At 40.5% G+C, this 26,520-nt stretch overlaps 1 protein-coding gene across 7 annotated transcripts in view; it reads left to right on the plus strand.

Annotated features, from left to right (window-relative positions):
* TIAM2 (T cell lymphoma invasion and metastasis 2) overlaps positions 1-26,520 on the plus strand; it is a 195,245-nt gene that overhangs the window by 47,639 nt on the left and 121,086 nt on the right. For 6 of the 7 annotated variants that reach the window (XM_027688776.1, XM_027688771.1, XM_027688752.1 and 3 more), the window contains exons 2-3: positions 738-880; positions 24,067-24,157. The gene's annotated coding sequence lies outside the window, so the exon portion shown is untranslated. The remainder of the gene's footprint in view (positions 1-737; positions 881-24,066; positions 24,158-26,520) is intronic. The other variant, XM_027688793.1, reaches the window with a different exon arrangement.

Below are 26,520 nucleotides of genomic sequence, written 5' to 3' on the forward strand. Positions count from 1 at the left end.
AAATGATAGACTTGGTAAAGCATGAAGTTCTCCGTGCCAGCTTTTGGGAGTTCAGTTAGACACTCTTCTTGTTCAATGCAAATACACCGAGGATGGTGTCTATGTCTTCTGTCTTACCACTGTCAGGTGGTGTGGGCAAAAGAGCAGCCAATTGCTCCATATTGGTCTACTCAAGTAGTGACTGGCTTTTCAGAGCCGAGCTTGGCTGGTGCAAGAGAACTTCCACAGGAGTTCTTTGTAACTGATGTGCAGCTATTTTTCGGAGGTCCTGGGTGGGATTTGATAGCAGTTTTAAATAAGAACATGTGGAAATGGGCAATTCTGCTATGGTACAGGTACTGTTGTGGTCTTTGCCACCACTGTAGAAAAGGGACTGTGGTGGTGCTGGTCCGTTTCAAGCCACCTTTCCTGGTTGTGTGTTTCCTAGATGGAAACCTGGACAGCTTAACAAAAGCTCCTCTTGAAGCACATGGTTGTAATGTGTTGCTTTACTGGGTTTCTAATTTCCATTTGTACGTAGAAAGAAGTTTTTTAGCTGTTGTGCGTGAGCAGTCTGCACGGAATGTGTAAGTGAGGTATGAATTGAGTGGAGATGTTTCTAGCTGCTTTTTTTGCATGAGAATTGTTGGCTTTTGCATAGGAGGGGTTAATCATTTAGTTGGCAGTGCTTCAGAACAAACCTTATTTCTAATGTATCTAGGGATACAGGTGTTAACAAAACAATTTTTGTTTTTCAGATTGCCAGCACTACAAAAATAAAGACTTCCAGCAAATAATTCTTCAGCTTGGAAAGCTGCAAGGACGCCCCACCCTCTCTCTGTGCTTTCACTCATGATGCAAAGAGAAAGAAGACATTTGGAGATCAAATAAATTATGCAAGGTTTGTTTGTTTTAATTTTGTTGGTTTGTTTATTTCTGAATGGGTAAATTGTATTATGAAACATTATAGGCCAAGATCCAGATACAACCAGCTTAAAATTTGTTTTAGTCCCTGGGTGTTAATGTTTCATGTTGGCTGGGTGCTTTTGAGACTTTAGAGTCAGCCAATAGTGAACATCATCACAGGGGGAAACGTAGGCTATGTGAATTGTTTCTCTCAAGGCATTAATCCAAATCTTAAAGCCTCTGACTTCAAAATAGTTTGTATTTACAAAACAGACAAGCCTTCAAATCTGTAAATAGCATAGATGCAGTTTTCTATACTTAACTCAGTAGGGAAAGGGAGGGGCTTAGGCTTTTTCCTGCTCAGCTCAGTGTCTTATGATGTGGTAGATTCCCTCTCAAAGGAGAGGGAATGGATGAGCAGTTTCTGGTGTAGTGTGCATCATTCAAGAATTAGACAGCAAATCACCAGTGAAGTGATGACCTGCTCCTGATGTCTCACCCAAAGGACAGAGCAGTGTTACAGTTTAACTCTGGTGATCATCAGATGTCTGTCAGATGTAGTTAGAAACACTGCGAATGGCATATGAGAGAGAGATGTGCTTTGGTTGAGGGTTTGAAAGACTTGGTGCAACTGAGTTTATGGAAGGGCCAGTTTCCTCCACCCTGTTTCGTTTTGTCATCTGAAATAAAGGGGTTGTTTAGAGATTTTTAAAAGGCTTAATCATGATGTTTTGTAAAAGGCTTATTGAGAGCATTTATTCAACTTCTGGTTATTTTTGATTGCTTCAACTCTGTGTGCTGTTACTACATTGTTATCAATACTGTGCTATCTACTACATGTATGCTACTAGTTTACACGAAATCCAGACCCGTTTGGCCTTTGAAGCCGGAGTTCACTGCACAACCCTGACAAAACCACCTTTTAGGAAGTTTAGGCCTATGGGCAGTTTGCACATCACAGGGAAGCATGGTTGGACCTCAACACGTCCTGTTCATCCTCATTCCCCAGGAGTGTGTCTGACACAATCACATCCACTAGAAAGGAATGCAGTTTCAGAGGAATTCAGTCTCATTCTGTGCTAGGATAGAATTGCTTTTCTTTCCTGACAAAATACTTTGGGGCAAAATCATACCGAATAAATGAGGGAACTCTCTAAGTTGCAGAGAGTTGCAGATTTTTTTTCCCTGACTCACACATACCAGGCTGGTAACTATTGGAGCTGATTGCTATATAATATTCAAAGAGTTAAAAAATAATATATAGGTATATGTTCAGTTTATTTTGTAACCCCTCATCTCTTTTAAAATCAGTATATAATGGAGCATTGCTACATTTTGTAATGACTTCTGAGTTCTACCACTTGAAAGGGACTTAGGGCACTGATGCCACAAAAGTAGATATGCACAAACGCTTCATTTGCTGTTATTTGGTTACAGAGTATTTGGCCCGTTCTTTCTAAAAGAGGCTAATTTTAATACTAGCTTATACATTCAGGGTATATTATAAGATGAAAATGGATTTGCAGGTGTGATCAGTCCTCTGCTGAATGTGACTACAGCAGTCTAGAAGCTCTTCTGAATTTTGGAGTTTTCCTCCTCAGAAAGGTAAAATAATATAAACAAACAACTCAAAAATAGTGAACTTCTAATTGATTTTGATAAAAGGACGGCCATAAAGGTGTGCCATTGTGATTAATACAACTAGACTTACTGTTCCAGTGTGTTGTGTCATACTCTATTGCCACAGATTAAAAATGTCACAGAGATTTTATGGACTGCAGCACTCATAAAAGTCCTAATTTGTTATGTTAGTCAATCTGTTGGGGATTTGTGGGGTTTTTGATGGTTTTTGCTTGTTTGGTTGATTTTGTTTGATCTGTATTGGTAAAAGGAAGTATTGAACCTGATTCTAAAATTTAACAACACTAGTATCTGTTGGGGCATTTGTACCCACAGCCATCAGAGTCTGCTGGTGCTATTTGCCACAGTGGAGTGCTGTGGGAGGGATCCACTATTTATTCCCTTTCTAGTTCTTCAGCTTTTTATCAGTTGGTATATTTTGTTTCATTTTGTTTCATTGTGTCCACCTGCAGCTCTCCAAAAAGCAGTGAAAACCCAGAGGGAGCTTGTCAGTGGCAGAAGGTGAATTTGAGAGCCACATGAAGACATGGAGGAGAAAATTATGGCATACAGACTCCTAATGATAAACATACCAAGAGCATCCTAAAATTATAAAACAGTGTGGTGCATTAAACCTCTAATTTGCATTTTGGCTAAAGCATACCTGCATTTTTGGACTATCCCTTTAATTTTGTTCTTTTAATTACCTGCTGACCAGTTCTTGGTGTGGAAGCAGCAGGAGCTATGCCTGCAGCAGTTTCCTGACATAGTGGTTTCTATCAGGCAGAGCAATGGGATTCCTAAGGTTACTTTGAAACTTGGGGTGTCCTGCTGTAAACCAGCAGACTGACATGAACAGGAATCTAATTAAAAAGTCCAAGATGTTGAATAAAGCTCACAAATGCCATCTGTTCAGCTTTGCAACCTGAAATTGTTCTGTGAATCACAGTAACAAGTTTGATTGTTTCCTCGTTTACATTGTGCTGAATTTTTTTACAGCAGCCACCCACACAGGCAGAGTCGTTCAGGCTGGCTCTGTTAGTGTCAGTGGACTTTATTAAGTATTCCAGCAAAGTATGTTCAGGACATAGACCTGGCTTAAAACCTAATCTTATGAGGAAGGCAAGGCCCTGCACTGATTTGCAGTTTAGAAAATGCCTGGAAAGGAGCAGCACTCCATCTGTAGACTCTTGCAGTGAATTGTTCCCAGGTTAAAGTAATTAAAAACAAGGCCTGGTTATTTATCTCCTTTGCAAGTAAAGTCTTACTCATGGGGTTGATTGGATGAGAAAATGCCAAACAAAAGTTTGTAAACCAAGGAGGGGAAGAAAACCACCAAGTTTGTGATGGAATGATTGGGAAAGTAATGAACCATGAGAATACCCACCAGTACCTTCACAAAACCCATGGAATAGAGTAATCTTAAAAACTGTTTCAGTAATAGATAATGTCAGTACCAACAGTGTACATTCAACCTTAATACAAAATGAAGTAGGGACACTCAAGAAAGCAGCTTTGTGGCTATTTGGACAAAGCCCTGTGGCTGATATTCAGGCATAGTGTACAAGGAGAAATGTGCGAAAAAGGCTCAGGAAGCAGAAGAAAACATTGGTGTACTGAAGGAAGTCTTGTGGCCTGCTGTTTAAGCTCTGTATCCAGGAAACAATTTCTTATTGGCAGGCAACAGTAGATAAACTGAGTAAAACTGAGTTACTGATTTCCTAAAAAAATCAATCTGGTGTATGCATTTTTTGCAGGGTAATCCTATAAGAAATATATAAGACCCTAAAAGCTTCAAGGTGAGATAATACTCCTGTCTCCAAAGCTGGCTATCTGCAGTTACTGCCTACCCTTATTTTCTTGTTGTGCACTGCTTTCCCTGTTTCCTTGGTGTTCACTATCACAGCCTTGTTCACCATGGCCTAACAGCTGATCTACACTGTTAGCAAGGATCACCAGCCTTACTACAGACAACACCAAAAATTTAGGCATGCCTGACAAAATTTAATGATGCTACTCTCCATCCACAGGACAGCTGTCCCTGTTGCATATATCTGGTTTGATGGTTCTATAAGCTGGCAGTGCTGACAGGATGCTGGAATGAAAGGAGCAAAGTGGCACCTTTCCCCTGTGGAGCTGTTGGGATTGTGGACTGTGGTACAGTGTGAAGGGGAATGCAACTTTCCAGGGGAGCACAGGGTGCTGATCTGTGACCCCACAGGATAACTATCAGTGTGTCCGCTCTTGCTCTGCGGCCAGCAAGATGTAGCTCATCCATCATGCTAGAGAACCCATCCTCCTCCACTGTAACACAGAGTGGGTGGGAGTTGGTATGCGTAGGTAGTGTAGCTGATATACAGTAAGCATTACCCCAGGTTTTTCCTGGTCTGTAAGACCAGGCCTTGAGCAGAAACAGCAGTGCTCTGTGTGTGAACATGGGAGCAAAAGGAGATTTGTGTTTATATTTCTCTGAGAGACATTTTCCTAAGGTCTCTGGCAGTCTGGATAGATGATTGTTCTCCCACCTGAGCCTTACCACTGTCATTAACAGGCGATGGACATCCTTGCTTGAGATTCTGACAGCTGCTGCTTTTTGTCTGCTCGGAGATGTACTCCCCTCCTGAAGGTGAACTCTCATTTGTGCTCCACCATTCCAGTGTCCTGTGAAATCTCACAGCATGATCTGCTGGTGTATTGTCTTCTATCTTGATATATCAGAGAAGTGGGGTTTTTTTTATTATTTCTTAAAATTATGTGCATCAAATATTCCTTACAGTCTTCTGCTGAATTTGCATATAGAATTAGTCTCTTAAAAAACATGTTATACTTTCATATTTGAGAATAATATATTTTGAAATCATTGACTGTGTAATACAGGTTAATATTAAATAGGATAGCAAAATGGTCTTGGAAATCAGAAAAGAAAATGACACGTAGTAGGTATTGAGAATTCTCACTTCAAAACAAAGTCAGTGTTTCTTCTTCATGTGCTTATGCCTTGCACAACTTTGTCTTGTAAAAGCAATGTGGACAATATTAAAAAGAAATTTTTGGGAGATTTCCTCGCTCTAAAAGGCAACATTTAAGAAAATGTTACCTCTCTGTATTTGTTGTTGCAAGCAAACTTGGTGCTTAGTCCAGTGCAAATGTTGCATGCATTTGTGTGAACTGAAATTTTAATTACTTTTCTATCTGCCTGTTGTTGGCACTGAAATAATAATTATTGATGGAACTAAATAAAACTGGTGAGCTAAATTTGAGACGTTTATGAACATATTTAAAAATACTTTTAAAAAAGCATAATGTATAGTAATTAAGTAGTACTGGAGTTCAGTGCACTTCCCAGTAGCAACACTAATCTGGTAGAAGTTCATACAGTGCTGCAGAATTTGTTTTTCAGCTGGCTGAGGCACTAAATGTTGCCTCAAGTCATTCATTAAGGCCTCTTGTGAAAGCTTTGCCCTTCATTCACTGATATATTTGCTGTTGAGGTTGCCCAGAATGGGTGGTTTGTGTATAAGTAACAGCTGTCATTGGAGTCCAGTTTCTTATGAAAGACATTTAGCCTTCAGGTATATTTCTTCCGTTGGACTCATCGAGCCATTTGATTTCCAGAAATGTTTTTCTTTTGAAGTCTCTGCAGTATATCTGAAGAGGTGACAATATAGTTGCAGAACACCCTTTCATTTGGGACTGGAGCCAAATGCTGCCACCCCTTTTCCTGCAAGATCCCTTGCACACTGATCACCGAGGAACTTCCCTCCAACCATAAAAAAACCCCACAAAAACAAAAACAAACAAACAAACAAACAAAAAACCCAAAAACAAAACCCGAAAAAACCAAACAACACCACCAAAACAAAAAAAGCAAACCCCCAAAAAAACAACTCTAGTTTTAGGAACTGCAGTGCTCTGGACAGAGTCACTGCAAATCCGAGTTTTAATGTTGTGGATCTTTTCCTGCGCTATTAAAATGCAACTGGTGTAAGAGCTGCTGTGTTGTGTTTTGCTAGGCATGAAGCAGTAGGAAGGGCATGGTCCAAATCTCTGTCACAGGGAGCGATAAATCAACTACCCAGGCACTGAACCTTTGGCTTGTTGGCATAGCAGAAGGGAGGGGGAGGGACAGAAATTGCATGATCGAAGACATCAGAAGTGGTGATTAAAGCAATCTTATTTATTGTTTTAGTTTTCTATTTCAAAGCCTTTTCTTTACCCTTTTTTGCTTTCTGAGTTGGCACAAATAATCAAATTCTGTCGCTGTCAAAGTTAGCAGAAAGTTTGATGTCAGCTGTAAGGGACCAAAATTTCACCCACAGTGTTTTAAGGTGGTTTGAGTGTTAATACAGCATCTGTGTATTTTATGATTCCTTGATTGTAGGTAATAGTGTAAGTGTTAGAAGTGTTAGATATCCTTTTTTAGTTACCTGAAGAAAATCATACTCATTTTTACTGTGGGAAGTTTCATGTAATTACAGTAAATTTTGTACTCATTTGTCTCAAAACTCGCTTTTTTTTTTTCTTATAGAAAAGGGCATTTTTACTGACAGACTAACTTTCACTTAAGAAAAAAATTAACAGTATCTTTAAAGTTATACAGTAGTAAAATAAGTATTACTAGGTATTTCACCAGGTACATGACTTCAATGTACTTAATGATAAAATATCACATGAAATCTTTTGAGGAAAGAACTTCTGTGTAAAAAAAAAAAAGTGTCATGGAATGACATGGATCTTCTTCTGGTTGCAGTCTTGAAACAGCCCTGCTAATTCCTCCAGTGGATAAGGAAAAGAATTACAAGTAATAATTACATATAAAGTGTGTGTCAGTGTTATCTGCTTGTATAAACCTCTATGTATCCAAATTAGTATAGAATACTTCTGCTCTTTTTCCATAGAAAATAATAGTATAGAGATGTCTCATATTGGTTCGTAGCCTAGGACACCAATGTCAGATGTGGTTTTTAATATATTGTATAGAGATCTGCATATGTGACTGCGTTTGTGACTGTATATGTGGAAAATATATTATTTTCCATTAAAGAGCTGTATGAAACATGGGTAGGACTAGTAGTATATTAAGCAATAATGAGATAGTATGATGAGATATTTCTTCATTTTCTGGCTATTTTTAACTGGTAAAATTTACTTGGATGAAAAGCAGTTCTCTATACTGTGCATTCAGTTAAACACTCATGAGGTATGTCCTAGCATTCCTTAATAAAATTAATGTTAAAATGTTTTTGAGTTCATCTGGTTTCCTGGATGCAGTCTTTTGTTGCACATTGGCAAACCTGACTAAAGCACAATTATTTCTTTGCATCTGTTGATACCTTGCTGTAACCTGAATTAAGTGCTCTTGAGGACAGGAACTGAATTTCAGTGCTGTCCATTACCTGATGCAGTAGGAGCTTGTGGGAAGGGAACAGATGCTTTTGAACATTAGAGCAGAATAACACATGGTAACAGGATGTTATGTGAATGATGCTGGGGTTAGTTAATAGAATCATAGAAAGATGGAAATGTTTGGGTTGGAAGGGGCCTTTAAAGATCACCTGTGATGAGCACAGACATCCTCAACTAGACCAAGTTGCTCAGAGCTCTGTCCTACATGGTCTTGAATGCTTCCAGGCATGGGACATCTACCGCCTCTGTGAGCAATCCAGTGTTTCAGCACCCTCATCATAAGAAATTTCTTTCTTATATCTAGTCTGAATCTATTGTCCCTTAGGTTAAAACTATTACCCCTTGTCCTATCTCTACAGGACCTGCTAAAAAGTCTATTCTTATGGATGAGAAAGCTTTGGCATGAGGTTTACTGCGACTTTTCTTCCATATGACATTCTTTCCCCCAGCCATCGCTTGGGCATTCACCACATAATAATCTTCAGTTTTCTTGTTTTCACAGCCACTGCAGGTCCCCCCACTCTGTCCATAGCCACCGTAGATGAACCATGACAGGACTGAACAGTTAGTACCCAATAAAGAATATTTCCAGGTGGCATATAATCAGCTATTCCATAGCTTGTTGCCTTGTTCATCCTTTTCTCCTCTTAGGACCCAGAAGCCATGCTGGGAGAGGGAAGTCTTTTTGGTGCTTGTTCATTCTTTCATCAGAAGTATCTGGGTTGTTTCAGGAGCTCAGCAGATTGCTGTGCTACAGCTTAGGAAATGCTTGTAAGATGTCTGTTTTGGTTTATTTCCTGTGTGTCATTTCCTGTGATATTTCTACAGAATAGCCCTTTCTGTTACACAGACATAAATCACCTCTGCTATAATGTTTCCATAGAAAATGGAGCAGTGCCTTACAGACACAATGAGACTGTAGTGGTGTCTACTAATGTATTAAATATACTTTATATAGTGGTAGATTTCTGGAAAATCAAGAGTGAATTTCTCTGGGATTAACAAAATAAAAAATTTGTGGGTATTTGTGTCTCATTTTGTGATAAGTCTATATGTAATTCTGTCTTTTGAATTCTTTTGGAACAAGTTGAATTTTTAGCTAATGTACATATTCTCTGGCTTTTCCAGGCTAGAATTTCTTTACTGTTGCCTTTGTCCTCACCAGAATATTTTTCATTTCTTCTTAAAATAATGTGAAATTAGATCAAAGTATTAGCAAATAGCACAGGATTGGCTGTATACCCAGTATCTCAAACTCAGTGTTTATCCAGACTATGTATAGCCAATTGATTAAAGTGGTTTCAGGTTTTAAGCAAGTCAAGAAGTTATTTATGTGTGTTAGAATAAAAGCTATAATGTTGAACAAAGTTTTGATTATTCATAGAAGTTGGAAATGAAAAAATATTTGATTTCCAAGACTTTTATAGAATCAGTAAAGAAAGATTTATAGTAAAATCCAGGAGGTGAAGGTTGGGTTTCCTAAATTCTTTGGACTTCATGGGGAAAAACAGAGAGAATGACAATTTTAAAAAAAAATAATATATTGCGAGGCCAGAAGTGGTCATTATGATCATCTGTTTTGATTTTCTGAATAACATAGATTGTGTGACCAAAATTTTTTTTCTTTTTAAAGAAATGTTTGGTTTTAAAAAAAAGCAAATAGGCTTTAATCTTTAATAGACCACTTCATGATCACTGTATTTCTGTAATTCCCCCCAGATCTTGCTTTGCTTCTGCTGCTGATAGTCACTGCTGAAGGCTTGTTCTCCTAAGTGGATCAGTGACCTTGACCCACTGTGTCCCCTTCCAAGTTCTTGCAGAATGTGATGAACTAAGCACTATATGATGCTTTACCAGCTGCTGCTTTTCTGCATGTGTTTTGACAGACTATGCACCATGTGAAGTCCTTTCCTGCTGATTAAGTGTGCAGCCTCTAGGAGAAGATGCAGCAATAGTGCTTGGGATAGCTGAGCCCCATCCACCCCTTGGCCATCATTCTGCCTGGAGAAGCCCTCTTGTCCATGCATCCATCTCTTCTCCCTGTCTTTCCCCCTGCCTTTGACTGGGGATAACGATACCACTTCAGCACAGCAATTATGGATTTGTAATTGAAACCCTCAGTTCATTATGATAGTATGCCCTGTGTGAGTGATTGAATGTACTTGGCCAGTAGCAGGTGCCATTCTGCAATAAACAGCCTGGTTTTTTTAACTAGTTATGATAGCAGAAAATTGTAATAATTTTGCTAGACAAAGTCTTGGCATCCCCAAACGCTCTGGGGATTTTACCACCATCAGTGGGATCTGGGTCAACACTCACTTACTGCTGTTTTTTCCTTCTTCCTCCTAATCCTGACAACTTTGAGGAAAATTTGCCCTCCTGGGACACAGATGGCAATGTATTTGTGTTGCTGAGTGTTGCCTCCTGCAACAAGCAGTTGGGGATATTAACAGTTCTGGTCAGAAGCACTTCATTAGTTAAAATGTTGTGAAATTTTAATACCGAGGTTATATAACTGAAGAGATTTGGAAACCTTAGTTACAGAGTCACTGCTTCTGTCTAGACTGTGGAAAGAAAAGAGCGAGTGTTACACTGAAGCAGTAGCTTAGTTTTTGGCAAGATGTAAAAAAGTATTCTGAATGTCGTATAAAAAACTGTCTTTGTTGTGAAGATCAGTTCTTATATAAATGCACAACTGTGTTGTCAGCTTGTGGATGTTCCTTCCAAACACTTCTGCAAGGAGTGTATGGAAAATTTATACTGTGATTTTTGCCAGGATGATGTCTAAATCCCAAAAGGTGACTTTAAAGCAAATACAGTATTAAAAAGTTTCAAAGCCATTAGTTTTAAACTGTGTTTTATTTATTTGGAAATTATTTTTTGCCTGTTTCATGTAATACAGCCTGATGACACTTGCAACAATAATTTTTTGTTTCATTTTGGCACATTCAGTTACTGGAGGCTTTTAGCATTATTGTAAGGGATAATAATGTAATTTTCCTCCCATGTTACCTTTTTTGTATATGTAACCTTCCTAAAGTAGCTTGGCCTTAGCTTCCTTCTACTTAGAAAGCTTTCCTTGACATCTATACAAAGGTTTCCTCACTGAAAATCAAGCTGATTTATTTCTTATGTATTCTTGATGAGGCTGGCCAACAGCTGATCCCAAATCTCTTTATACCAACCTGAAAGAATATTCTGCTTTCCTTTTTTTGTTCTCTTTTCTAAAGAGGTTTGTCTTCCTTTTTAATTTCCTCAAATTGTCTGTATTTTTAAAAAAATAACTGAACAAAATAGTTCTGTAAAAGTTCCAATTATATTGATAAAAGAATTATTATGTTTGATCATTTTAACAAATTAAATAATATTTTATTTTTGTTTAAAAATTGCTGATTCATACTGTTTTGTGGCTACATCTTTTTAGTTGTAATGTCATTACTACTTCCTTCATGCATACCTGAAAAAAATATTCTAAAAGAAAAAATAAAACTAACAACACAAAAGTGATGATTTGCATGAGGAGAAACAATATAAATGAATTGCCATTTATTTAAGGAAACTGTTTGAGCTACTCTCAAAACTCATTACTTTTTTCCATACCTGTTGCCATAATGTTTAATGCTGTGACTTATTTGTAGGGCATGCTTTTCAGCCAGATAGAAAAATGTGACTTCATTTTGCTTCACAGTTGCACCAAGGTGAAAGATGCAGGATGGAGCTGTTGTTTTTCTGGTAAAGATCAAGAATGTGTCACATGTTCAGAGGAGTTTTTCACCTAAATTCAGCAACTTAATGTGCAAATGCACAGTGGGAATATTACTAGCTAAAGTAAGGAAGATGATAGATGGATGCAGTTACAAAACCTTATGTTACTGTTTAGTTGGATGATGGGGCTTAGTTTTCCATACCCAACTTCTACAAATCAAATCTCCTGCCGTGCACTTTCAAGAAGGAGAGCTGGGCTTTCGAACCTTGTGCTGCTATAGAGGTTCCACATGAAAACACATTCAGACATTTTTGGTTAAGATAATAGAGCATTTGAAGACAGGCTGTGCGATATTGGGTGTGTCAGGGAGCAGCAGTGGTCCAGGGTGGGGTTCCTGTTGGCAGCTGCAGCTGCTGCCAGGGTCTGCCTGGGTCACCAGATAGCAGCCAGGAGCCATTAGAGCATCTGCAGGAAAGGGATCCCCCTGGTTTGCCCCTCTGATGCTGGCATCCACTGGAGCACCTATTGGAGAGGCTAGTGGGAAGATAACCCTCTCTGGAAGGTGGGGTGCCCAAATACATGATGAATTGTCTTTTGAGGGAGCTGTTCTTAATGTCCTTAGAAAGGGACTTAACTGTGGCCTTCTCCCAAGTTCAAGTCTTTGAAGTGATTGCAGAAGGGTCTGGTGCAAGGGGTGCAGACAGGGCCAGGCAGGCAGCACCTTGCTCTGCTCTCCTGTGTGACACAGTTGCAGGATGGTTTGCATCACCTCTGCAGTCCCTCTGCTCCTCTCAGCTGGTGGTTAGGACATGTTTGTACTTGTCCTCTCTATTTTCAGGGCGACAAAACCCCATCAACTTGAGTGTCACAAGTACATCTAGCCTAGAAGACTTTCTGAATGGCGGAGGCAGATAGCTGAAATAACTTTATGTTGAAGGGGAAAACTGACGTTGATTTATTGTCTGATTTCAGAGCATCAGTGTTGTCTCCATAATAAAGAGTTTATATTCACTGCTGTATTTTGTTTTCTTTAATAAACTGCTACAATGGAAGAAAAGGTAGCTGTTGGAAGATTGCTGCAACGTAGTTCTGATGCCACGGCGCAGGTGGAATAAAGAAATGTAACAGAAGTTGATACTTCTACTGGCAGGGATGGGCAGAGGAACTTGGAAGTCCAAGTATGTGAGTGGGAGAAAGCCCACATAAACTTGCAAGATGACAGCATGGCCATCTGTCTGTCTCGCAGACATGGACTTGGACATCCTCAGTTCTCCCTTGTATGAGAAATTGGTAGCAGACATCTGTAGCAGACAGTGTTACCCATATCCTAAGAGGCCAGGTCACAAAAGCTGTGTGAGAGATGCAGTGAGATAAGGATGTGGGGAGAGCTAGGTGGGTGCTTTGGCTAGGGCTGTATGACAGAGAAGCTCCCCTTCACCAGGATCTAACCCTGCTCTCTGCCCATGTTCCTGAGCAACCAGCTTCAAAACAGTGCCCACAGCAGAAAGCTACTCCAGGTGAACCAAGTGGGGCATGACCTGACCTGCCGTGGTGCCTCATGTGGATAACTGGATGGGTTTTGGGGGCTCATTATTGGGCTGTAGTCAGAGAAGGAACAGGGAGCAGAAGATCTTACAGGGACTGGGGTAAGCAGCCTTGGGTTGAAGAAGGGAGACTTCTGCAGAAGGGGGAATGGGGATAGAGTTGTTTAGCAGATAAAATTTGTGGTGCTGATGTGAGATAAGGGAAGATGGGAAGAGGAGAGGTGATGGAGAAGAACAGCTAGAAAAAGAAAACAGGAAGCACAGGAAAAAAAATCAATATGTAGTGTAGTTTGTGTTTTTTTAATTGCTTGGTGAGCAAAAAGGCAACTGTGAGATTTGTCTCTTAACGAGAGACAGCTCTTGTATGTAATTTGGACAGCTCGACAGCACCCCCTCTTTGCTCAGGTTGTAAGCTACCTACCTGAATTGCTACGAGGTTATGTCCATGAAGTGTAGAAATTATTTGAATTTTCAATTAGGATTTTCCTTACAGAGAAGTAGCTTTTTTGTAGTAATGCCTGTATGTGCAGATGTTTCTTATCTTCTTGGAAAAGGAAATAGGAGAGTTATTACAAGGCAGACAGGATATTCCTAGCTGGTGCTCTCCTTTTTTCAATTACTGCAAGATGTGCAACTAAAGAGTAAGGGCTTATTTCCAGAAAAAGTAGCAGTTGAAAGTGTCAATGAGTATGTTACTAGGATTAAAAAAACCCAACAAACAAAACAACCAAACAAACAAAAAATCCCCCAAAACAAACCTGAAACAACCACGTAGAATAGATTTTATTTTGTATTTTCATAGCAAGAGCAAGAGAGGAGGCATACATATGTTCTGTCTGCAAGATTGCTCAGAAGAGAACATCTAGTATGAGCACCCAGCTATCTCTGAAGCTTATTTAAAATGGGATGAGTTAGTCTCTAAATTGCCTGAGTCATTCCACTAACTGTAGCGTGAACTTGGAGTACTAGCTAATGTACCAAGTTTTCTCTGATTAGAGAGGATGAATCCCACCCCCTCCTTGCTTGTTAGTGGAGGTGCCCAGTGCAGAAGAGCCGTTTGGCAGGCATCCAGGCAGCACTTTGGCAAGCTTTGGGTTGTGTGGCAGAGCTGCTGTCTCTGAGTAGGAGTGAATGCTGGCTCTCGTGCACCATTTAGTTGTTGCACAGATGGAGTTAAAATGGCATCTCAGGCTGACTTCTCCATGGTTGTTTATGGCTTGTACTGGTTTCAGGAAACACTGCAGTACTAATGTTGCTGAGATTCTTGGATGGTGCCATTTCCGTCACTTCGGAAGCCATTGTTCTGGTGTGTGAAGGGCTGCAGAGCATTTGTCTGACACAGGGACAGCATACAAATGTTTGTTCTAAGATGTACTGGTTTTGGGTTTTTTTTCCTAAAAAAAAAAGCTTGAATTTTCTTATGATGTTTTTGCTTTGTGATCTATCAGTCAGTGCTTCTCATAGGGGTTAACCAGTAGAGTTTAATGAAAACTTTTAGTTTAACACAGGTTTTTTTTTCTTTATCCAGTTTGGAAAATTTCTAAGGTGTAGTCTTCAATGAGTTTTTTTTTTTGCAAACCATAGCAGCTTGTTGACGTATTAGCTGAAAACATAAGTCTGCACATAGTGGCAAGAGCCTGATGATTAGAACTGATCTAGGAGGTTCATGCGTTTGTGGTGGACTCAGAAGGGGAAATCTCTCCCTTTTTCATATGCAGAAAACTCATCTAGTATTACTATGCACATCCTTCCTGGAAGTTATTCTCAGGAGTAAAACAATTATCAACATTCACAGTGATAGCAAAAACCTTCCCCTAGCATTCTTGTGAAGTTGTGAATCACACTTTTGCTGAGATGCCTCTTGATAGGCTGCATGAACTATGGTAGTTAGACATATTTGGGATGAATTACAGTATGAATATGAACACAGTGTACATTATAATATGAATTATCTTTGATTTGCAGAATATGTTATGTCTATTGAGCTAATGCTGCTCATAGAGAAGGGCTTACCTACTGTATTCAGAAGAAAGGATCTTGTCCAGTTTTGTGGCTGGCCTTGTTACAGCTGCTTGTTAATCAAACTGTCTTAACAACCCCTCCCAGATAGATTAAGTTATATTCAGTTCAATTTGCTATTGGAGAAGCTAAGTGTAATCAAAAGTGCAAAACAGTGGTATTGAATCTGGTGTTTGAGGGGAGAAGCTGCTTCCTGCATGGGCAGGATTTTGAGAAAGTCTTTGTTGTTTCATTTGTGTTTTCTACTTCCATAACTGTGGTTTATCAAATAATTTAAGTCCTTTAAAGTGAAATTAATCTAAACCCAGAATTTAGGTCATTGTTGTAGGACACTGATATTTTCTCATTTGCCTGTACAGAAGTGGTTGTGTGCAAGGCAGCCTCCACTGCCTGCCACAGCTGCGTATTTGAGCAGGCATGCCGGAACTGGATTATTTGGAAACTGACAAGGACATCGTGAGTCTGAATAAATGCTGTGGCTTTATAGTTTACTTCTGTGAAAGACTGATCAAAGCAATAGCTTTAACTGTTGTAGTACGTGCCTGCCTCTCTCCTTACCTCATAAGATACTAGAGCAGGATTAAATGATATAGTTATGGTACTCAGAGGCACAATATCTGGTTGGTAGGGACTGTGAATCTCCTGCTCTTGTTTTTCACAGACTGACTGTTTTCCACTGAAGTTCCCAAGGCATTTTTGTGCAGATTGAAGGGAAGCCTGGGTCACCCCCAGGGTGCAGAAGTGCCGGAGGGGTAGTGGGGTGTAAAGGAGCGGTTCTGGCCCCAGAGTGATCTGACAGGCTTCTCCCTTGCATTTTGCCACAGTCAGGAGTTGGACATCTGCTACTGTGGCCATGTTGCTTTTAGGCCCAGCCTGGGGAGGTCTGCACTGCAGCACCAGCTTCTGATTTCCTTTCCAAAAGCCAGCTCTTACATTCGGGTATTCATATAAAAGTGCCTGTGACTGTACCCAATGTTTGGCTGGTGACCATCCTTGGCTCAGAGGTTGCTGTCTGCTGCCTGGACACGGCTTGCTTGTGTAGTTCCCTGTTCCTAGAACTGGCCTGGGCTGGCTCCTCTTTGCTGGGGACCATGCTCCTCCTGCTGTGGGGCTGTTCAATTAAACTGCAGAGGAACAGAGAGGAGGAGGGGTGGGGAACAACATGAAACATTTGTTAGAGACATCTAAGTTTTGATGGAAACTGGAATTGGATGCACTTAATTAAGGGATGGACAAAAAGGTACAGTTTTATTCTTAGTAGTGTATCTTGTGATGATGCTGTCACAGACTCATTGTGCAAGAAGTGAGCATGTAGCAGGAGGAGTTCAGCTGTGTGGTCCTGTGGGCAGCATGTGAGCACTGTGTCAGTTGCAGGGCATGTGCCACCGAGGTCTTGAGGTGCAACTGATTCTGTGTGCCCTTCCCTGCTGGGTCCTTGCAGGCAATGAGCAGGGTGCTGTTGCCCTGCCTTGTACCTACGCAAAAGTCAGCTTCAGGCAGCGTGTTGTTCTAGCCCCACTTATGGGGAAGAACTCTGAGTCATGTTGAACTATTTCTTCTTAATACCCTTGGATTAGATAATGCCACCATCTTTGCTGCTCAGCACAAGGCTTGACCGGGTGGGCTGCATCCCACACCAGTCAGGGGAAATTGCAATTTCCCCCACAGCACAGAATGTGCTGTTTTCTTTCATATATTGTTTGCACTTCACAGATGTTTCTCCTGCTCCACACCATGCAAAACAATGCTATTTTGTTGTCATGCTTTCTTTTGTCTTGGTCAAATGTTTGTGTTTAAGACTTGATTAGTTAAGGCACTCAGGCAAAATTAACTGAAGTATAGCCTGCCTTTTCCAATGGCAAATCAAGTCATGAGGCAGTCTGAGTGGAACCAGTGTTTATCTTGCTCACAAATGAAGGATCAGATTAATATTCTGGACATTGTTATTGTTTTCTTTTCTTGTAGTGCTCTTGAGTGCACCAAATGCCTTAATATGCAGAAAGCGTCATCAAAAGCTAGCCTGACAAACAGCCTGAGATGCTGCTTTCAGCATTTGCTTGTTCTTAATGCCTTTTTAGTAGATCAGATGAGTAATTTCAGCAACAAGTTTCCAGAAGATTGTGGATCACCCTTAGACACCTGTTGTATGTATTTAAGGACTCTTTTCCCTCTGCTTCTCATCTGGCAGCTGAGGATGTGTTTTGCCTCTGATTAACTCTGCAATCTGGCTGTTTAAAGGAAGACATCTAAGAGGTAAGGTTACCTCTGTTATGGCTTTTCATTAGCTCTCAGCAGCACTAATTGTTCTCTTATAGCGTTTTGTGGTGGGTAACATTACCCATCAGCCCAATTTGCCTTAGAGCAGAGCGCCCCAGTTGCTTCCCTCCTGAGGACATCAGTGGGACGAGAACCAACACCTCCATGAGGTGGGGAGGAGAGGTACCTGCAGGACAGGCATGAGCGGATTTTGTCCTTGCAAAGACTGTGACAGGGCTTCAGGTGAAGGCCGTGTAGCCTTGTGCCTACATGCTCCCCTTCAGGCTTCCTGGGATTTTCTCAGCCCATCAGGACAGTCCCCAGGCTCCTAGGTGATCAGAGAAGGACACGTTACCTCTGGTAGGAAATTGGTAGTGTGTGATGTTTAAAATAACAAAATGAGGATTGCAATGGGGCAAATCAATCTGGAAACTGTCCTGGCTATAGATGTGATCCTAGGTCTCTGTTGCCTACAAAATATACGTTGTCCTTTTCTCTCCCTTTTTTCATGTCAAAGTAACAGACTACATTTTTGTCCCACCAATTTATTTCAACCTGTGGAAAAATGGAGATGTCTAGCTTTTTTTTCTCTGTCTAAGAATCCAGCAGAACAGAGGATTTGGTGAGAGTGGTCATGAAAGTACTGAATCAAGCTGTGCGTTTACCTGCAAACATCTGCAGAGCTTTCTGGGCTTGGTCCCTGTTGCAGGCTCAATAGTTGTGGTGTCATGGATTATATATAAATAGCCCCAGGACAGAGGCTTGATTAGGGGTCTGCTGCCTCAGGTCCCTGCCAGCCCCTGGGGATGCAGCTGACAGTGCTGCTTGGTCTCAGGGTGACACAGCTGTGCCCTCTGCCACCAAAGTCTCAGGGCTTTGCTCCTGGGATGAACCCTGAGAAAGGGAGAACCACCTGGGGCTGGTCAGTCAGACCCTTAAAAACTCTAGGCTGTAAATTTTGCTTAATAAACACTCTGCTTTACTGGTGGAACAACACGCGAGACCTTTAAAAATCTTTATTTGCCATCCCAATTATACCACAAGTCAGTCACCTTTTCGCTTTTATTTTCTTCTCTTTTATCCTCAGATTATTCCTGCAAACAAAGAGGAAATAATTCTGACAATCATTTATCGAAGGCAGCTAATAAAACAATGGAAGGATGTAGGCTGAGGCATAAATGGGATATTGTGACAGATGTAGATGATTATTAACCAGCCAATGTTTCCGCAAAGGATTCTAATCATAAACACAGCATGAAGTGAATCTGGGTGTATTAATAGCAAAGGTTTTATGGAAATACTGAATGTGGGCTTTTTCTTTAACATCCTATTTCCTGCTTTAATTGATAGAGTGTGAAGCTTTCATAGAAATAATTTTGAAAACATTATTTTGCATCTCTGACATTAAGTACATGGTACAGGCCAGGAACAACATGTTGTGGAAGGATTTCTTGAAAAGGACAATTACAGTGGTGCTTTTTTAGAGATGTGACTAGTGACAAATGCTAAACTTGGTGATATAAGAAAGCCAAATGGCTGTGGTAGAGGAGTATCTATTTGTGTCTATATGTGACTTTGTAAAAAAAGAGGAAGATATTATCAGAGAGAGATCATTATGCTGCAAAACTTGTGGACTATGCTTCCAATTTATCCCTGGCTTTCTGTCAAATGTCCTCTTACTCACTTTCAGTCTCATATTGTCCTGTGTTATGTTTTGGGAAATAAAATGTTAGGTTTGTACTGTAATCACTGGGTCAGGGTTGAAATACTCTTAATGTCCACCTTTCTTTCTTGGGATCTGCTACAGCTTTGGCCCATCACTCTCCTTTTCTGAATTTCTAAGGGGAAAATAAAAAGATTAAACAGAAATTACCCAAACAGAGCAATGAAAACTCTGTTTAACATCTTATATCTCAGCTCTGCAAATATTGAGTCCTGATACCATTTCCAAGCATCAATAGTTTGTTTGTTTTATAGCAGCTGATGTTTTTGAAGTGTAGAGTGGTTGCTTTCAGTGGGGTAGAAAATGCTGAGGAAAGGAAATATCGTTATACTGTTATAATACAGTAAAAAGACAGTATGATTGTCAATGCATGTGTTGTTTTTATAATAATTTGTATTCTGCCAGTATCAGCCAATATATTTCAGACATTTTGTGACAGGAAGGGACCCACCTTAGAATTTGAAAATAAGGGAAAATAGGAGAAGTTTAATCAAAAGATGCAGACAGGAACCAGTTTCTCCACTGGTCATCCCCAGCACTCCAGGAACAGGTATAAACTGTAAAGCAAAAGGGGACCAGCGTTATCGAACTCACAGTGGTTCCTCTTGCTGCTAAGTTTGACACTGATGAGTCCACAGCAAAGTATGATAGTTACTGTGTAGGATCTCGTAGTTTCAGAGGCTGTTTTTAATTTCTTCTTTCCCTCCCCCCCCCCCCCAAAGTTGTTGCTCTGCTAAAAAAATTTAAATTAAGCAGTCTGTGCCAAGTGAAATCATTCAATTATTGGCACTTTTGGTCTTTCCTTTGAATAAACACAGCCTTCCTGACAGCAGGGCAGTTCCTCAGGAATTCTTTTATGGTGAATTAGACAGGGCAGTGATGAATAACTGGGAGCAAAGGACCGTCTGAGCAGCGAACCAAATTAATTACCGAAGTCCTCAGCTAACTACTTTAGGGAAATTTTGGATGGGACTGATATCCTCTAAGGCATAGGTGGAGACTAATCTCACCCCAGGGGCCTGCTCTTGTTAATGTTCTGTCCTGTTATCTGCCATGCCTGTGTGCAGCTTAGGAGGGTCAGAGCTGCATAATGAATTAAGGGTTTGCAAGAAAGACCAGGAGCTGGTATCTTTGTACAGTCACACTCATGGACCCTTGGTGCACGTGGGGTGGTGATGACAGGACATTACTGTGACACACCATGCAGCTCCATGTCATCATCCATCTGCCTCTTCACCCTCTCCTTCCATGTGAATGTACTCCTGCCAGGCAGCTGGTCTTGCTGCTGGTTTGACATGGCAGCCTTCCCTCTTGGCACATCTGCGATGGTTCCAGCAGGCTCCAGCTTTGACACACAGCCATTCCCCATCCAGGCGCTCAAGGGGTCCAGGAGCTGGAGAGTCCAGTCCAGCCTGCCCATGCCCTCACTTATTCCTGTGCCCCAGCGCAGAGTATGCACCTACCAGAGGAGCATAGCAACACTATTTCACCATCTTGCTGTGCTTTGGGGGGAGATTAAAGCTGCTGTAAAGAAATGTAGAAAGACCCTTTACCAATATTTTCTGTCTGCAGCAAAATTGTAACCTGGCATATCTTGTTATAGGAGAGAACAAAGCATCATAGCACGGACTGTTTTTAAGTGCACTTTATTTGCTAACAGCCTGAGATGCTCCCTACCATCTTGAGAGACTTGTCATTCCCAGCAGTCCTTTCTTTTATTTTTTCCTTTAGCTCATTCTGGATACTGAGGCTATCACTGTAACAGCAGAGCATCAAACCAGTCTGTGGGAGTGTAGAGCATGAACCTCCCCCAGTGTGTCCTGTACAAAAACTAGCAGTGCTGTCTGATCACTAACTTGAAAGGCTAAGGTGAATCGAAGGTTGTTTATTGCACGTGGGTTTTTTTTCTTCTCCTGTCCTTTCATCTCTTCTGAATGATCTTCTCAAGATTCGTTTAAAGAATGACCCATTGTTATCCATCTGGTTGTGTTTGAAGAGGCCCTGCATTTAATATTGAGTGCTGCTCCCTGGTGAATACATTGGGGATGTGATTGAAGATAGAGTGAGGAAATGGGATGTGGGACTCAGAATGAGAGCAGGAGGGAGTGATGATTTCAGCCATTCCTGTTTGCACTGCCAGCTTACTGTGCTGCTAAAAAGCTACTTCAGCACTGTCTGGTATTTTCAGAGTTAAGTTGATGATGAAATATGCAACTTCTCTTGGAAACTACTATTTCAGACTTACTCTGAAATAAGCTTTGAAATGGATTTGGAAGCATCCCCACTGTTGCTTTCCAAAGAGCATAGACTTGGATGGGTACATCGTAGTTTCTCCCTACTAGAGCAGAGCAGCAGTGGAAGTGACAGTGGTCAGGCTGGGGAGGTTTCCAGGCAATGGAAGCAGCCCCTTGTTCCTTACCTTTCCTCTGAAAGAAAAAAATTCAAAGGGTGCCAAGCTTCGATGGTAACTTGAGCTCACAAGCTTTAATCAAATGTGCACCTCAGAGGCCCTATATAGTACAGAAATTCAGTGCCTGCTTGCAAATAATTCTGGGGTTTGACTATTTATTTATTTTTCAGATTTTTTATTTTATTTTAAATGGAGTGTTCTGAGGGAAAGAGGAGGAACAACAGATGGAAGATACACATGACAGCAGTTTCTCCATTCCTAAGTTCACTGGTAGCATGCACCATTTGGATTTGCTCTTGATTTTCAGCTTTTTGCAAGCAATTGCTACTTGCAGTGGCAAGTCTCAATTTATCCAGCAAATTTCTGAAAGAGTAAATTTTTTCTTGGAGGAACGAGGAAGGGAAGAGTTGAAAGAAGCTGTATTTCATTATCTTGGATATATTGGACAGAAGTGAGTTGTGACACTGGCCTCTCCTGCTTCTGGGATTAAGTTCTCAAAAATATTCTCTGGGACAATATGCTCCCCTCCAGTAAATATTTAACGAGCTGTATCTTCATCAGAATTAAACGAGGAATTATCCTGCTGTAGATAGCACACACTTGTTTTGGAATCTGTGCTTGTTGTTCATTCAGATTGTGCAGAAATGGTAGATAATGTGTGGAGAGATGGGAAAAGGGGAAAGGCTGGGTGGGAAATAAAGTTCATAGACTGTCCAGATCCATTTTTTTTTCTTGTCATGCAGAAAGTCAGGCTGATGTAGATTTGCAGGTTGCCTGGTACAGAGGTCACACGCGGAATAGTTTGTCACATGCTAAATTTTGTGTTCAGTTTCTTTGCTGCTTAGCACTATTAGTTGGAGAAGTTTATGGACAGAGCATGGAAGCTTGGCTGGGCTCTGGCCAAGGAGTTGCAGCTGGTCTCCTAATTAAAGAAAAAGAAAATGATATACAGGCCTGTGGGGATCTGTTAGACACAGATTTATTGGGCAGGATAGAGAGGAACTTAAAGCTATTGCCTCCTCTCAGTCACCCACACCCCATGTGCACAAGCTCTGAGTTTCCTGATACTTTTGCAGCCTTGCAAAAATCATCTGGAGCACCCTTATCATCTCCATTCTTCCTGGTTCCTGCCCAGTTTGCATCTCATCCAAGTTCCACTTAATGGCTGCATAATGCGGAAATAACATGTAAGATAAATTTATGCATATCAAAGTAAGGGATTCTGCAGGCTAGGACTTGTTAAGTGATAGTCCAATTACCTTTGCTGTCTCCTGGTCCTCCTCAGACATCAGTAAGGAAAACCACATCGAGATTACCATTGTTGAGAACAAGAAGAACCTGTGTGTGCTGGCTGCTGCAGCACCAGTTAGTTGGAATAGTTAGAAAGAAAAAAAAAACAACACCAGAACAAAACAACAAAAACCCCACAACTAAATGTTTTTCAAAAGTTAAATTTGTTGATTTATACTGACTTCTGCAATGTTTGGGACATTGCTTGGAGAGGATGAGGAAGAGGGACCAGTTCATCCTGGTAGATTTTGCACTCTTCTCTTGAAGGATTTTCATGCAACTTCCCAATTGGGGGGGAAAAAAAAGGGAGGGGGGGAAGAACCTTACAAACAAAGTTGACAAAAACCTGCTTGTCATTAGTTTGTGCAGTTCCAGGCTTTAGCTAATGTCCCTTGGACTTCTCATTGCCTTTACTCTCCCTGCATAATCCAGCCTTTCCACAGGGACTCAGGCAGAGGTACACAGAGAGGGCACAGATTTTGTACCAGTTACCTAATAATCTTGCAACTCTGGGGACATAGTTTCTCCCAGGCTAATCTGAAGAAAATTCAAAGGTGGAAGTGAAATCCTGGCTTTGCAGGAAGTGACCTCATGCTAATTTTGGTCTAACTGGGATTTCACCTTCAGGAATGTAAAATAAAATAAAATAAGAAAATTGTTTTTGAAGGGAGTAAGCATCAGTTAAGCCTTAAGCACTAGTTCAAGGTACAGGACATTAGTAGGATAAAGATGTGTTAAAAGTTAAACTTGTCCCTAAAATGCTTTTCTGAGATTTTTCACAAGTAGAAACCTGAGTGCTCCAGTTGTGTACTCTGGCTGCAGTATACTGCAGTGTATGCACCACCCTAACACATGTTTTTCAAAGCTGGGAGAACTATTGCACACTGTGTCATTTTTTATTTCATGACACTGTTGATGCAAACCAGGACAGGATGCTGTCTGGGATCACAATATATCACTTATTTCTATTTTTTTTTGTCTCTTCTCCTTGCTTGCTAGAAGGAAAAAAAAGCATTAAAGCAAAAAAGGAAGAACATACTTTGAAATACAAGTGGATAAATGCTTCCCTTTTGTGAGAAACTGTACACATTTTCTTTAGTCTTCTGTATAACGTAACTCTTGAAGAAAAAAAAATTGGAAGTGTTGTTAAAAATTGTTTTATAGCTACTGTTTCCTTTTTGACTTTGCTGCCTGACTGTGATTACAGGAGAAGCTGATCAAGAGATCTCAAGAGTTGCAGCTTCCTGGGATTGTCTGTCAGAGGAATGAAGAGTGAAAGAATAACTTTCCGTCATGAAGTATGTGCCAGTATATTTTCAAGTGTCCTTAAAAGACTTTTCCTTGGACATAATCAAGTGGATTGAAGGACCCAAGAGGGCAGACCAACAAACAGATATCAGTCCTTAAGCGGTCTGTTTTTTTTTTTTTTAATTAAAGTCAGCAGTTGATCTCGGTAACATTTCCTGTGTGAAATATTGGCATGCCTTTTGGTGCTGGTTTGCAATTTGGATTGTTTACATTAGGAAGCAGAGTGACCTTCAGAATTAAGTATTTCTTTGAGGAAACATTGTTCCTTTATGGGGAATATATAAAGTCCCCCCTTCAGCAAGCAGCTGGAATCCAGCAGCAGGAGGCAATAGGATTGATCTTCTGCTTTTCCTTAGCATCCCAATCTGCTTTTCAACTATCACTGTACTGAAACAGCACTGCCTTGATTTATCTCAGGGCCAGGACAAAAGCATTTCCCTCAATGACCTTGAATTTCTTCAGACTCCTTCATCTGCTGGTTTGATGTTTCAGGCTTGATGAACCTGAAACATTGTCTTCCCAGCAAATGCAGAGCCCAGCTGCTGACTGGCCTTGCTTACAGTCTCTGTTTGCAGACCTTGCAGCTCAAATGCTTTGCTCCAAAAGCTATACATGGATGAAGGGCAATTATGCTCAGCAATTTTGGTTAATTTTTACTTGGAATAACAATATTTTTATTTCCTTAGTTCTGGCAGGTTCATTGTTGTGTAAATGCTGGTGTACATGCTTCACTGTAAATGGAAGTGGTACCTAGGGTTTTAAGATGGAGCCCTCGAATGTTCTTTTCTCTATTGCTGTGGTATCTCATCTGTAGTTGAGTAGTTAGCTTCATTGTGGAAATTTTTTTCATCTAGAAAGTTAATTTGCAAGTAACAGTGCCACAAATTTATTATTTCCCTTGCTGTATGAAAAGATATAAAGGGACTGTACCCTGCCCTTGGGGGGCTTGTGTGCAGTCTTTCCTTCTCTTCAAAATTGTGTTTATTCTGGTCTGGAGCAATGGCTAAAATAAGTGTTAGTCTTTTTTTCAGGTGGATACAAGATTGTTCAGAGTTAAATGGCATAGCATATAACTGCTTTGTGAGAGGAACAGCCTTGGAAAAGGAGAGTTTTGGAGTTGCCTCCTCATGCCATGCCCGTGCAAAGAGGCCCTCATCTGAGTGTGGCTATTGTATGAGCACGAAGCAGTAAATGGCATTTGGTCTGATTCTTATTATGCATTCTCATTACCTTCATGTGTGGCCTGGGAGGGAAGTGGGAAGGGAGGGCAGAGGAAACCAACCCACTTACCTCCCTGGTGGTAAACTAGAGTTTTAAACGTGAACTGATTTAGGGTAGGAGAAAAACAGACCAGCGTCTGGTGTGTCTGACTGCAGGCTTTTTCTGTGTCCAAAATCCTGTACATTTGTGGAAACTGGGCTTCATCAACCTTGGAGGGTTTAGAGTGATTTGTGCTGCCATGCTAAGGGTCACTTATGTATGGTAGTAGTGAGTGTGTTAAGCTAAGTTTGTACTGGGTACTGATTATCCTCCTAGACCTGGGTTGGTTCTCCATGGTTAGTTACCATGCAAAATTTTGTTTTGCAACTGAGAAGCTGTCATCATAGTTGTCTTTTTTTTTTTTTTGGCATATCAGTAAGTTACATTATAAGGAATCATTCCTATTTAAACATTTGACCTAATTGTAGCAAATTGTTAATTTGGCACTTTTGTGTATACACTTACACCTGACGTTTTCATGGCTTCCTAATTTGTAGTTAAGTTCTGTTTTTTTGTGGTTTTTTTTTTTTTTTGAGATTTGAGTTATATATAAAATGGATAAAGAATATATTCATTTTATTTTGTTGGCCAGAATGCCTTTAATGTGGTGGCTAAAAGAGGGGAACAGAGAAAGTTTAAAAAAAAGATGTAGTTATTTAACTGAACTGGCAGAAGTTAGTTCAAAAGATACGTGGAAGTGTGGTACTGTTACCCTTCCTAGCCCCTTCCACACCACCTAATCAGGCTGCTGCCACTGGGGAGAGAAGCCAGAAATCTGCAGAGCCCTAGTGTTCCAGTCCCACTATAGACACTAGGAGATGTCCTAGCCTCCAGCCCCTTATGAAAAGAGAAATTATAAGTATGGAGACAACTAAATGATACCTGGAAGCCACATGATGTTGACCAAAGAGGAATTTATTGCGGAAGAAAAGGAGCAAGTGATGAGTGATGAGTATTTGAGTAAAAAGGTTAAAATTTGCTAGGCAGAAGATGTTTTTTAAAGTAAATAAAAAGGAGGCACGCTAAGATACATGGTCTGAACAGAGGTGGTGTTTGTTTGATTTTTTAGTAATATAATCTTGGCAAAATTAAG

Source organism: Neopelma chrysocephalum, unplaced genomic scaffold (assembly GCF_003984885.1).
Source record: "Neopelma chrysocephalum unplaced genomic scaffold, ASM398488v2 Primary Assembly neopelma1_23, whole genome shotgun sequence".
In the NCBI taxonomy this organism is placed as follows: Eukaryota; Metazoa; Chordata; class Aves; order Passeriformes; family Pipridae; genus Neopelma; species Neopelma chrysocephalum.